The sequence below is a fragment of the Panthera uncia genome, chromosome F2 (assembly GCF_023721935.1).
Source record: "Panthera uncia isolate 11264 chromosome F2, Puncia_PCG_1.0, whole genome shotgun sequence".
Lineage (NCBI taxonomy): Eukaryota > Metazoa > Chordata > Mammalia > Carnivora > Felidae > Panthera > Panthera uncia.
This window is the reverse complement of record NC_064812.1, coordinates 43762766-43776019: the sequence shown is the minus strand read 5'-3', so window position 1 is coordinate 43776019 and position 13254 is coordinate 43762766.

The window sequence follows — 13254 nt, the reverse complement described above, 5'->3', positions numbered from 1 at the left end:
CCAGAGATTAGCAACAGCAAGAAGTCGCTGTTACCCCTGGGCTGGAGCACAAAGGGAGATGGTGTTATCAGAGCGCAGGGGTCTAGGTCACCTGGCAGGTCTGTGGATAGGCAGCTGGAGAGGCACAGCGCAGGCAAGTGTCGCTTCAGACCCCAGGCCACCTGGGCAGAGAGGGATGGGGAAATATATCTTGACTTTTTTCTTCTTTCCACTGCCCCACCGTTACTTCTAATTTTCCGAGCCCCGTAGGAAACCTGCTGGCAAAGGGGGCTGGCCTGTGCAGCCTGCAGGGGAAGGCCTGGCAATACTGAGCGGAACAGAGAAGGCTGGAGAGCCAGGAGGACAAACAGCATAGCATTAGGGCACATACGTTCTAGGGGATTTAGAGTATTGCCCCCAATCCCCTGCCTAGGCTGTTCCTTGCACCTGTAATTGGCAGATGAAAGTTGAGAAATATTTTAAACTTGCACAATATAGGAGAAGTCGGAGCAAATTAAAAACAAGGAGTACGGCAGGGAAAATAAAAGTTCCAATTTATTTTTTTTCTGTCATTGTAATACATTTGTATTCTCTCCTAAATGAATGAGATGTTTAGCATGAAAAGATGTTCATGTGCAAATAGAATAGGTGGATTAATTATACCACATTTCCTATCAATTCATTTTTTAATACTGACTACAGTGATTTAAGCTTTCAAAAAGCTAAGCGCTCACACAAATCATGTCTCCGGAGACTGTGTGCTTTGTGCTGATCAATAATTATTCTGTTAATTATGGAGATATAGGGAAAATTAGGCCATTTATAATTCTGCATGCATAAGAACAACTCTTCAAAGCTGAAAATACCTTTCTGTTTAGGTTGGCTTAATGCTCTGGAAGATGATTAGACCACATCCTCAATTAATCTTTTGGCAAGTACAATTTTCTTATTTTTCTACCAAGCTTATTTTGCTTTGGGAAGACTAAAAACTAAAAATCCCCATCAGCCCAAATATATATTTTTTCTCCTGTTGCGTTTCTACCAACCTTTAAGACCTTTTCTGTGAAGGGATCTTTGATTCACCGAGTGTTTAGTGCAGGCATCTCTGGTGCAAAATACTGTAGAGGGTAAAAATACTTTTCATAAGAATGAAGCTTGTACAGAGAGCAGTCTCCAAGCCTGGGTTTGAACAGTCTTCTGGCCAGATAGGCTGTACCTGTTAGATTTGTGACCTGGTTTGAATTAAATTATCCGAGTCCATTTCTTTCTTGGTAAAATGGGACTCATCATATCCGTCTCACAAAAAGCTATGAGAATTTAAAAATAATATATATTTCTATAGGTCTGATGCTGTGTCTGGAATACAGTGAGTGAGTACACTTATAACAATAAGTGTTAGTTTCCTTCCTAAATATTCTGCATACTTTCCCTCTCCCTAGATAATATCATTCTTTTTTTTTCAATTTTTTAATGTTTATTTATTTTTGAGAGAGAGAGAGAGAGAGAGAGAGAGAGAGGTGAGGGGAGCAGAGAGAGAGGGAGACACAGAATCTGAAGCAGGCTCTAGGCTCTGAGCTGTGAGCACAGAGCCTGACCCGGGGCTCGAACCCAAGAACCGTGAGATCATGACCTGAGCTGAAGTCAGACACTCAACCGACTGAGCCACCCAGGCACCCCTGATAATGTCATTCTTTTATATTTGTTCTTTAATATCACTGAGCTCCCTCTGTACCTTTCTCACGGGCTTCCTATATTTTTCAACATCAGAATAATTGACTGCCATTGGCAGTCATTGTGGAGAGAAAAATCTCTCTAGCTCACTCATATTGTACTTTGACATTGACTTTATTCATTCAAAGTATTTATTGAGGCTCTGTGTTCCAAGCACTCTTCCGATGGGTCCAAAGTTCTCCTAAAACAGACAAGATGTTTTCTCACTCAATTAGAAAGGTGTTTCAAGAACCAGCTACTAAGTGTATATGACATGCCAAGTTTGTTCTAGCAGTGAGAATACAACAGGGGACAAACAAGTCTTTGCCCTCATGAAGCTGAAAAATTAGCAAAGACCAACCGATTGATTAGCAGCCAATGCTAAAATACGCCGTGTAGAGATAAGAACTTGGAAGACAAATAAAGCAGGGTGAGGGCACTAGGGATGGCAGGTGAAAACACGACTCTTAGTCAGAAAGCAGAATGAACAGGGGGAGTAAGCAAGCACCCGGAGCGTCGGCAAGACGAGAGGCTGTGGGCAGTGGAGAGGCCAAGTGCCATGACGAAATGCCAGGACACGGCTGGTGTGGTGACGGTGGAAAGCAGGGTGAGTAAGGAGCATAATGAGGACTGAGAGGCAGTGGGGCCAGTTCCCATTGGGCCGTGTGAACCAACCTCTCACTCATCCTTCTCTTCATCTTGTGAGATGAGCACTCTTCATCTTGTGAGAAATGAGGGGCGTTTCTGACTTATTTTCTAAGGAGCCCTCTGGCTGCCTGGTGGAAGAAGGTCTGCAAGAGGGAGGCATGGAAGCAGAGAGGTGGCTCTCAGGGAACAGAACTGTGGCTCTGCTTTAGTAGTGTTGAAAGGAATGAGGAGGGGGCAGGTTCTGAATATATTTTCAAGATGGAGCCAATGGGATTTGCTGAAAATTGTAGATGGAGGGTGAGAGGAAGACAGAAGGCAGGCATGCCTTCAAGGGTTTTAATTTGAGCAATTGGAGAAAATCCCTTGCAGAGTGTAAACTCTGGTGGGGGAGGAAGGCACTGAACAAGTAAACCTACTGGAATGGCATTGACTAACCTGATGGGTGGTGGTGAAGGTGGGTCAGGCGGCCAGCGACACTTCTACAGGAAGTAGTATTTAGTCTGGGACCTGAAGGATGAGTGAGAGGTAGCAGGGGGAAGAGGAGAGTCTTAAGGGGGAGGGGAGGCAGTGGAGGGCACAGATGTCAACATATGTGGAGACCCTGACACAGACAAGAGCTTTATAACTGTCTGACTGTAGAGTAGACTCAAGGGGGACCTAGCCTGGTTTGTTCATTTGTATCTCTTCTACCGACGCACAACTTTTGCCCAAGTCCACGTATACCAAAGGTCTTTTGTTTGTTTGTTTCTCATTCAGCAAAATTCCAGTTTTAGCTTCTGGTTGTATAGCTGTCTTATGTTAAAAACCAGTAATTTTTACTTTGAGAAATTAAAAACAAATAAAGTTCAGAAAACAATAAAACACTCGCATGCCCATCATGCAGAATCAATAGCTAGGAACTAAATTGTTTCCAGTCTTTTTTATTTTTAAGTTGTAATATTTTTTTTTTTTTAGGCTGTTAAAGATGTAAGTAGAATTAACATATAATGCTATATTCGTTTCAGGCATACAATATAATGATTCAACAAGTCTATAAGTTACTCAGTCCTCATCAAGATCCATATACTCTTAATCCCCTTTGTCTATTTTACCCATCCCACCCATGTTTTCCTGGCAACTACCAGTTTGTTTTCTGTATTTAAGCTTGTTTTTTTGTTTATCTCCATTTCTTTGTTTTGTTTCTTACATTGATTTCTTGGTTTACTCTTTATTTATTGACTTCTTAATATAGAATCTGTTTCTTAATATAGAATCGGTTTTCTCTCCTTATGCTTGCCACACATAGATCCATTCCGTTCCCCCATGGACATTTGTCATTTAGTATTTTTACTGTTATGATCCTATTAATGCTATTCACAACTGACCATAGGGTAAATCATATGTATTTTTCCTTTCCTGTACACTTTTGCTTTCCCTGAAGTTAATAACTACCCTTTTGTTTTGATTGTTTGCCTGATTTTTTTGTATATTTAATCACAAATCTAATCGCAGACTCTCATCCTGTTGCCTGAGCTCATGGTTCAGGCACTTCAGATATTCTATCCATTTAATTTTCTGCTGGAATGACATCGGAGACCTTGGCCTGCTTCAGTCCTGGCTGGGGGTGTCCGCGTCTCATGTAGAAGTGGTCTTCTGGGACCTCCTTCCACCAGTATCCTAGGAGTTCCTTTCTCCTCCCTCCTCCTGTGGGTACCTGTCTCCCTGAACCTGATGTCCTCTTTGCTTTTGTTGTTGTTGCTGTTGTTGTTGTTTTACTCCCTCGTTTGGATACTGCTAATCCTTAGTAGCACATTTTTGATACCTTCTATGCTTTATTCTAGCCATACGCTTGTTCCAGTTATCTGGGTGCCTCTTGCTATGTTGGAGGCAGGGACTCTCCATTCTTCTTAGTGGTCCCCCGGGGCCAAGCCCAGCTCAACAATTAAGTACAAGAACAAATTGGTGAAGTTTATAACATGTACGCTTGGTCCATCAGTATCATATGTTTGAAAACAAGTTGTGAAACTTAAATTATCATAGAGGCATTTCCAAATACTTGTACACATGGCATCGGGTTGACCAACTATATGGATACTTGAGCTTTTTGGCATTCATGTGGATGTTGATGTTTAATAGTCCTCTAGGCCCATTGTCAGATTTTATTTTGGGGTTGATAATTTCCATTTAGGTGCATCTAATATATATCAATATATCTACACATATCTATATCTAAAATTAAAAAATAAAAATAGATTATATAAAATAAACACATAAGGGGTGCCTGGGTGGCTCAGTCAGTTAAGCTTCTGACTTCAGCTCAGGTCATGATCTCATGGTTCATGAGTTCAAGCCCTGCGTCGGGCTCTGTGCTGACAGCTCAGTGCCTGGAGCCTGCTTCAGATTTTCTCTCTCTCTCTCTCTCTCTGCCTCTTTTCCACTCATGCTCTTCCTCAAAAATAAGTATTAAAAAGAATAAAAAATAAAATAAACAAACAAAATGTAATTACATATATGCAATTAATATATAAAAATATAAATACAAAATATGTTACATAAAATTATATCATATAATGTAATTATATAATTATTATATAAGTATTATAGTATTAATACAATATAAAAAATATATGCAATTTTATATATGCAATTTTATATAAATGAATCAATGCCATTTTTGTTACTTTTTTACTGTTTTATTGTGGTAAAAAAATATATATGACAAAATTTGCATCTAATACTATTTTGAAGATCAGTCTTTAATGTAGAAGTTTGTGAATCTATGACTACCTGTGTCTGATAGGACTAATGAAGAACTCAGACTGAAATTCACAGGGCAATAATGGGGAAAAGATCTGCGCTTTTAAGAGTTTAGATAGTTTTTTCCGATGTAAAGTCAGTATAAATCTGTGTTGCATAAAGTAATTGCATATGGTCAGGATGGGATACTACTAGATAAGAGTTAAAGCAATTGTATATGTTATATGTTACAAACCGAATAGAATTGTAATAGTAACCAAAAATTATTGGGCTATTCGTATCTGCTGACACAATGCTAAGTGTTTTACACATATTAAGTTTTTTTGCAAAAAAATTAGTTCTCATACAAATAGTGAATTAAATAGTACTGTTTTTCCCCTTTTTTATATATGTGGCATTAGGCAAAAAGTACAAAGTTATGTAATATTAACTGGTCTGGTCAGGAGGTGAACCAAGGCAGTCACTCTAGAAACTGGACTCCTCGGGGCGCCTGGGTGGCTCGGTCGGTTAAGCGTCCGACTTCGGCTCAGGTCACGATCTCGCGGTCCGTGAGTTCAAGCCCCGCGTAGGGCTCTGTGCTGACCGCTCAGAGCCTGGAGCCTGTTTCAGATTCTGTGTCTCCCTCTCTCTGATCCTCCCCCGTTCATGCTCTGTCTCTCTCTGTCTCAAAAATAAATAAACGTTAAAAAAAAAAAAAAAAAAGAAAGAAAGAAACTGGACTCCTCACTGCTAGGCCCTCCTGTGCGTACTGGAATCAATCTTCGCGCTTTTGGAACGAGAACTTGATTTAGATTCAGAGTGTATTCAGTTTAGTATTCAATTTAGAGTTGAGTTCCTATCTCAGCTATATCACTTACTAACTTTTTAAACTTTGCTTCAATCCACATGACCTCACGCCAAAGGAACAGGGACAAATAATATCGATTTACGCCGAAAATTACATGTGGCAGTAAAGGATAGCCCGTTGCTTTTTTCCCTTAGGACTTTGAAATTCATCTCAGCATAAAAGATATTGTTCTATACCCAAGCACTAGTATGTCTAGGAAAACAGTATTTGTAATAAGAATTGACCATCAAAATCAGGAGAGCACCCCTGTCCTTTCAAAACTAGCATATATTAACTTTTTGCAGGAGTTGAGAGATATAAGATTCACAGACATCCAATTAACAGTCTAACAGGACAGAAACAGTTACAAAATTAATTACCTATGATTATCACACAAAAGGAGGTGATTACATTACTTGAGTGACAAAAAGGAAAGTGTTCAGCGAAGACAAAAAAGCACCAGTGGTTATAAACTGATAAAAACAAGGTTACCCATGGTTCACATAGAAATAGCACGCTTTAGTTTCTGTTTTCACAGTAACATTAAAATAACGTGTTTTCCATTTTCTTAGGCATCAGTACATCTTTTCAAGGAACATATAGTTATCATTAAACCTTTGTTTTGCTTTTCCCTCGCTACATTTTATAAACATCCATCACTAGAGAAAAGTATAAAAGAAACAATCTAGTGGCAGCTGAATCACATCAGAGGCATAATTAATATCTTCCCAACTCCTGCTAGTCCATTCAGACTCAGCTTAAAACCCTTTTGCTCACAAGCTTTGTTTAGCCTCCTTGATTATTAGGTGCCTCGTAAAATTATGCTCTCAGAGCACCCTGTATTTCCAGAGGAATTAAAATCATATACAGTTGCTCGCTTAATGTTTTGTCATACGGCCTGGAAGCTTGCTCTATAACCATGCGCCATATTGGCTTAGTCAATGCCCTGGCCGGTGCCTGGCATTCCGAACATGCTAAAAACTTAGTTCTGTACTTGACACTTTACGCTAATTTGATGTACACCTTTTCTTGTCTCAGTCTCCTTTCCCCACTAACCTCCAGACCCTCTCATAGAGCACTTACTCTTAATACTCTTCAAAAAAACAAAAGGGAGAGAATAAATCAGGAAAAGCTTTCATCTTTAGACACTGCCTCATCACTGACACAGTACCTTCCTCAAAAACATGTCACCTCCAAGGAAGTTTCTCGTCACTATATCACGTTTACCAAGGGTCAGTCACGGGAAGAAGTCTATCATTGCTGTCAGCTTTTTATATTGTATTTTGTAAGTCTAGTACTCCAGAGGTTTCTTCATAGTATTTTCTCTGTAAATAAAGTGCATGGTCACTTGGTGGCCCATGTGACTTGGTTATTTTTTTCATTGGGTCCCTACTGATATTTGAAGGTAAGTAAAGATACGGAATTCAGACTTGTGGCAAAGTCATACAGTAAAGAAATAATTAGAAAAAATGTTAAAATTTCTTTGCTCCCTCTTTAGCAAGGGAGAAATTAAAGAGTTGTCTGTCTTTGTTTTTGCCACTTTCTTCCCTCTCATTTTCTCTTGAGCTTGTTTTCATCAGGCTGTTATCCATTTCACTCCAATTCAAGAACTCTTGTCAAATCACTAATGACTTCTGGCATTACCAGATTCTGCGTTCAATTCTCAGTCTTTATTTTACCTGAACTTCTTGGCCTGTGGCACAAATAATTCCTGAACCACTCTCTTTACCCAGCTTTGGGCCACCCCTAAGATATGGCGAACAGACCCCTTTTGGACCTCATTCTTATGTACAAGATCTATTTGCCCAAGTGCCTAACTTTTCTACTTACAGATGATGTTCAAAACTGAACTCATGGTTTTCTCCCTGAAGTCTGCTCCTCTGTTGGGCTCTCCACCTCAGTTAGTCACAAACCTCAGAGTCACCCTTTGCTCCTCTCTTTTTCATTTAACCTTATCTCAGCAAAGCCTGTTGTGTCTATTTGCAACATCTGTTTTTTGAATGTATTCTTTGATTACTACTTCCAGAATGCTCCTTGGTCCACACCAATGTCCTCTCTTATGCAAGGCTGTAGTCACTTCCTAACCGGTCCTAATCCCCCTTTCTTCACCCACTACCCACCCCCACCTCCCCAGTCTATTCTCACAGCAACCAGAATGATCCTTTAAACGTATAACTCACATTTTACTCCCGATTCGAAAATATTGTCATGGCTTCCTCCGAATAAAATCCAAGTGCTAACAATGACTGAGAAGGCCTTGTGTGATCTGACATCTATCTACCATTCTGACCTAAATTGTACGACTCTCATTGTTCTTCTTGTTTCAGACACATCAGACTCGCTCACATCTCAAAGCCTTCACATTTGTTCTTTCTGCTGGAATGCTCAGCTATTCCGAGGGCCCACTCTCTCACTTCATTTAGATCCCTGCCCAAACATTACTTTTGTATCTAAAATAGCATCTACTTGTCATTCTCTAGCCCCTCAGCAGCTTTAATCATCTTCACAATATTTATTAATGCTTGACACTATGTTATTCTTTCTAATATGTTTGTTTGATGGTTGCCCATTTCCCCAATTAAATGTCAGCCCCATGACAGCAAAGGTTTTATTTTGTTCCCTGCATCCTCAGTGCCTAGAACAGAGTCTTGCAACAGAGTAGGTACCAAATAGTATTTATTGAATGCATAGATGAAGAAATATATAGAAAGCTAGAAGTGGTGGTCATGTAATATACTTAAAGTACCGAAGAAATTGTCAGTGTTTTCATTCAACAGACCTATTCTGAGTGTCTATTATCTGTGACACTGTGCTGAGCAATAAAGCATGAAAAAAGATTCCTGTCCTCTGAGTTCTCATGGAGTCCATAGTGGTAAATATGGAAACATACCAGTCACTTTAGAAACAGGGACACAGTGTTCCCATTGAGATTTCTTATACCGGCCTTTCAGTTTTGTCCCATTAGTCATACTGGAATTACAGATCTTCAAGATACATTGGTCCCCTCATAGTCAACCAGGATGAAACCAGTCATTTGATTTCGTCCCCAGATGAAAGCGATTCCACTTAAGGGTCCCCTTGTGATTCCATTCAGGGTGGAGGCCGTGTCTAAAAAAATAAAGCCTTTGGAATATATCTGAGTTGTGTCAATAGTTCAGGTAGTCTTAAAACTTGATTTATTTATAAGCATTTTCTTTAGAAATAGATTTATCCACATCCATTTACTCTGCTATCATAGGGTTAATAGGTGTCAAGATATTTATCTTAAATAGAGATTAAAAAATGGTCAAGCAAATGCTTCCATATAACATCTACGTGAGGATTGTTTATATAATTGTCACACCTGCTGTCTTAGTCATTTTGGGCTGTTCTAACAAAATATCAGTCTGGGTGGCCTAAAAATCAGAAATTTATTTCTCATAGTTCTAGAGGCTGAGAAGTTCAAGATCAAGATCACTGTCTTCAAGGGCAGTTCATTGATTTGCTTTCTTGTAAGGACTCTTCCTGCCTTGCAGATGTCTGTCTTCTCGCTGTGTCCTCATATGGCATTTGCTCAATGCATGCCACCTAAGGGATGCAGAAAGCGTAGAGAGAGATACAGAAAGAGAAAAAGGAAGAGAGAGAGGCAGAAGGAGAGAAAGGAAGAGAGAGAGGCAGAAGGAGAGGGAGAGGGAGAGAGAGATCTTCCTCTTCTTGTAAGGTCAATAATCCCATCACAAAGGTCCCAACTTTATGACCTATTCTCACCTTAATTACCTTCCAAAGGCCCCATCTCCAAACACCATCACATTGGGGGTTAAGGACTCAACATGTGACTTTTGGAGGGACCCAGGCATTCAGTCCATAACATCATTTAGCACAATAAATAATGTTTATTGTATTAAGTAGAAATTACAGGTGTGCTGGTTGATGGGGAAGAGGCAGGAAGACAGGATCTGGAGACCCAAGAATTGCTGGGAATAGTGAGGGTTGAGGTCTGTCTAGGCTCCATAGGTTCAGAGCCCAGGGAAAGGATTGTAGAGTGGTCTAGCACAGGAAATCATGATAAGGCAGAGGGTAAGAATTCAGAGAGACAGCAGATAGCAGCACAGAAGACAAAAGGAGATGTGTTTTTGAAGCAAAGGTAATTAGTACCTGATGCAGCATAACCTTTATATGCAGCCTGCCTGCAGGCAGGGAAGTCCGTCCTCCAAGCGGCCAGTTGGGTTCCTGAGAGTAGAAGCTACTAAGTCACATAAAGGATGAGTTGTACATTACACTGGCTGGAGTGCAGGTCTGGGAACAGAAGTAAGGGCAAAAATAGACAGTTCTTACCTACGCTATAGCTGACTAGATAGCAGTTTATTTATTATGTTTTCAAGCAACACCCATGCTCTCAAATTCCACCAGCATCTCAAACATCCCAGCCATTAACCCCGAGCCTAAAACTATCTCGTAGGGAAAAACACTATGCTCAAGACCCAGGAACCAGGGGAAGGAAAAGATTTATGATGTGTCTCCTCTTTTCTTATTTCTTTTGACTTATTAATAAACTATAGAGAAAATTGGCCTCATCTTTGTCTATTCTACGACTCCTGCAGATTAGGAATGTGGTTTTAAGCAAACTATTAATTTTAACACAATTATATTTCAATAAAGCATCCTCGATTTCCCATGGAGTTTATTACAGTGGGGGGTTTACTTGAATTAAAAATAGTTTTGTGGCACCATTTGTCGCACTTTATACTAGACTGAATTACACAACAGCAAGCAAACAGTGAGAGAGATCTGAAAAGTAATTTATCTACTCCGTGTTTGAATTCCTTCTGTCGTATCCTAGTCGCATTCTTCCCCATCCTGTGCTTGAACACCTCCAGTAATAGAGAACTCACTGTCTTCAAGGGCAGTTCATGTCATTTTTTTGGACAGTCCTGAATTTTACCAAGTTCTTTCTTATCCTGAGCCAAAATTTATCTGGAGCATTGGCCTAAAGTCAGTCCTGCCTCGTGGCAGAGGTGCTAACATCACCCTAATGGCAGAGGTGCTAACATCATCCTAAGTGCTAACTTGGATGTGCTTTTCTCCTACTCAGTTGCTTCCTCAATTTCCCAGTTTTCCTTTATTTTTGCCTCTTATTTTCTTTATTTTTGAGTTAAAGAAAAACAACGAGATGGAATTTTTGGACTATTTAGAAATGAATGACACTGATAGTATAAGCTGTGCCCTAAGATAATATAAATCATACACTAAGAGTTACTTGGGAAAATAAAAAACCTTAAATGAATTTATTATTAAAAGGCATAGATCAAAAATACATGGGTTAAGTATTAGACTCAGGAAACTAGATAAAATCTAACAAAATATATCTAAGCAAGTAGAAGACAGAAATGAATGAAGATAAAAACAGAATAAGTGACATAGGAAACAAAATGAATATTAGATTTGATCAATAATATCAGAGTTTTTTTTTTAGATCAATACAATAGAAAACAAAATCTTTTTGTAGGCGAGTTAAAAGATAATGAGAGTGTGTGTGAGAGAAAACACAAGAGACATTAGTTAAAGACCGATAAGAGTTAGTATATTGTATGATTGGAGGAACGATTATAGAAAAAATGAAATGGTTAATCAAATATGTAATACTTAAATAAATAACAGATCTTTATAAATGTTACCTGACCATCACATCAAAGATGTGTTATATTATTTAAATTCTAAAGGGGCACCTGAATGACTCTGTCAGTTCAGCGTCTGGCTTCAGCTTAGGTCATGATCTCCCATTTTGGGAGTTCAAGCCTCACATCAGGCTGGCTGCTGTCAGCCTGTCCCCCTCTCTTTGTCGCTCCCCCGCATGCACTCTCCCAAAAATAAATATTAAAAAAATTTTTTTAAGTAAAAAAACCCTAAATTCTAAAGACTTAAAAGAGCATTGGAAAATATGGAAAACTGGCTAATAGAGTCCATGTGCATTACATAATCCTAACAAAGTCTAGATAAGGATAGTTCAATTAAAGATCAATATCCTTATTATTATAGAGGCAGAAATATTAAATAAAATTAATTAAATGCAGCAGTATATTAAAAGACTTAACATTATGATCAAGTAGAACATATTTCTAGAATATAAGATTGTTGAATATGTGTAATAGACTATCCACATTAACAGAATGAAGAATGATATACATATTAGGTAAAAGGAAACAAAAGGCTAAATCTTAAAAGAAAAACAATAAAACCCTCTAAAAGTATTATTTTTATGAACTTTGCAGAGAAAGGTACAACTTTGTAAGACACAAAACCCAGGAGATAAAAAAAGAAAATATTCATAGATGTAAGTAAGCACAATTTAAGATCACTAATCATTAGGGAAATGCAAATCAAAGCCACAATGAAATATCACTTTACATGGATCAGACTGGCTTTATCAAAAAAGAGAAATAATGGTGAGAATGTGGAGGAAAGGAAACCCTTGTGCACTGTTGGTGGGAATGTAAATTGGTGAAAAACGGTATGGAGGTTCCTCAAAAAATTAAAAATAGAACTGCCATGTGATTCAGCAATTCTAGGTCTGGGTATTTATTCAGAGAAAATGAAAACACCAATTTGAGGGGGTTTATGCACCCCTATGTTTATTGCAGCATTATTTACAATAGCCAAGATATGGAAGTAACCTAAGAGTCTATCAGTAGATGAATGGATGAAGAAGATGTGGTGTGTGTGTGTGTGTGTGTATATGTATATGTATACACACACACACACACACACACACACACACACTGGAATGTTATTCAGTCACAAAAATAGTGAAATCTTGCCATTTGCCACAACATGAATGGACAAGAGAGTATTATGCGAAGTCAGACAGACAGGAAAAGGCATATTCCATATGGTTGTAATTATATGTGGGATCTAAAAAACAAAACAAACAAGCAAACAAACAAAGCAAAACAGAAGCAGACTCATAGATACAGGAAACAAACTGTTGGCTACCAGAGCAGGACGATTGGGGGGGGGGGTGGATGAAATAACTGAAGAGGATTAGGAAGAACAGACTTTCAGTTATAAAATAAATGAGTCATGAGAATGTGAGGTACAAGATAGGGACTATGGTCAATAATATGGTAATAACTTTGTATGATGACAGACAGTAGCTAGACTTATTATGGAGATCATTTCATAATCTGAAAGAGTACTGAATCACTGTGATGTACACCTGAAACCAATAGGATACTGATGTCAATTATACTTTAGTAATAGTAACTTAAAAAACAACGTTTTATATATGTTGACCTTGGATCCAGTGACTTTGCGAAACTTACTCAATGATTCTGAAATTACCTTTTGGCATTTTTAGATCTTCTGTGATAAAGCAGTAT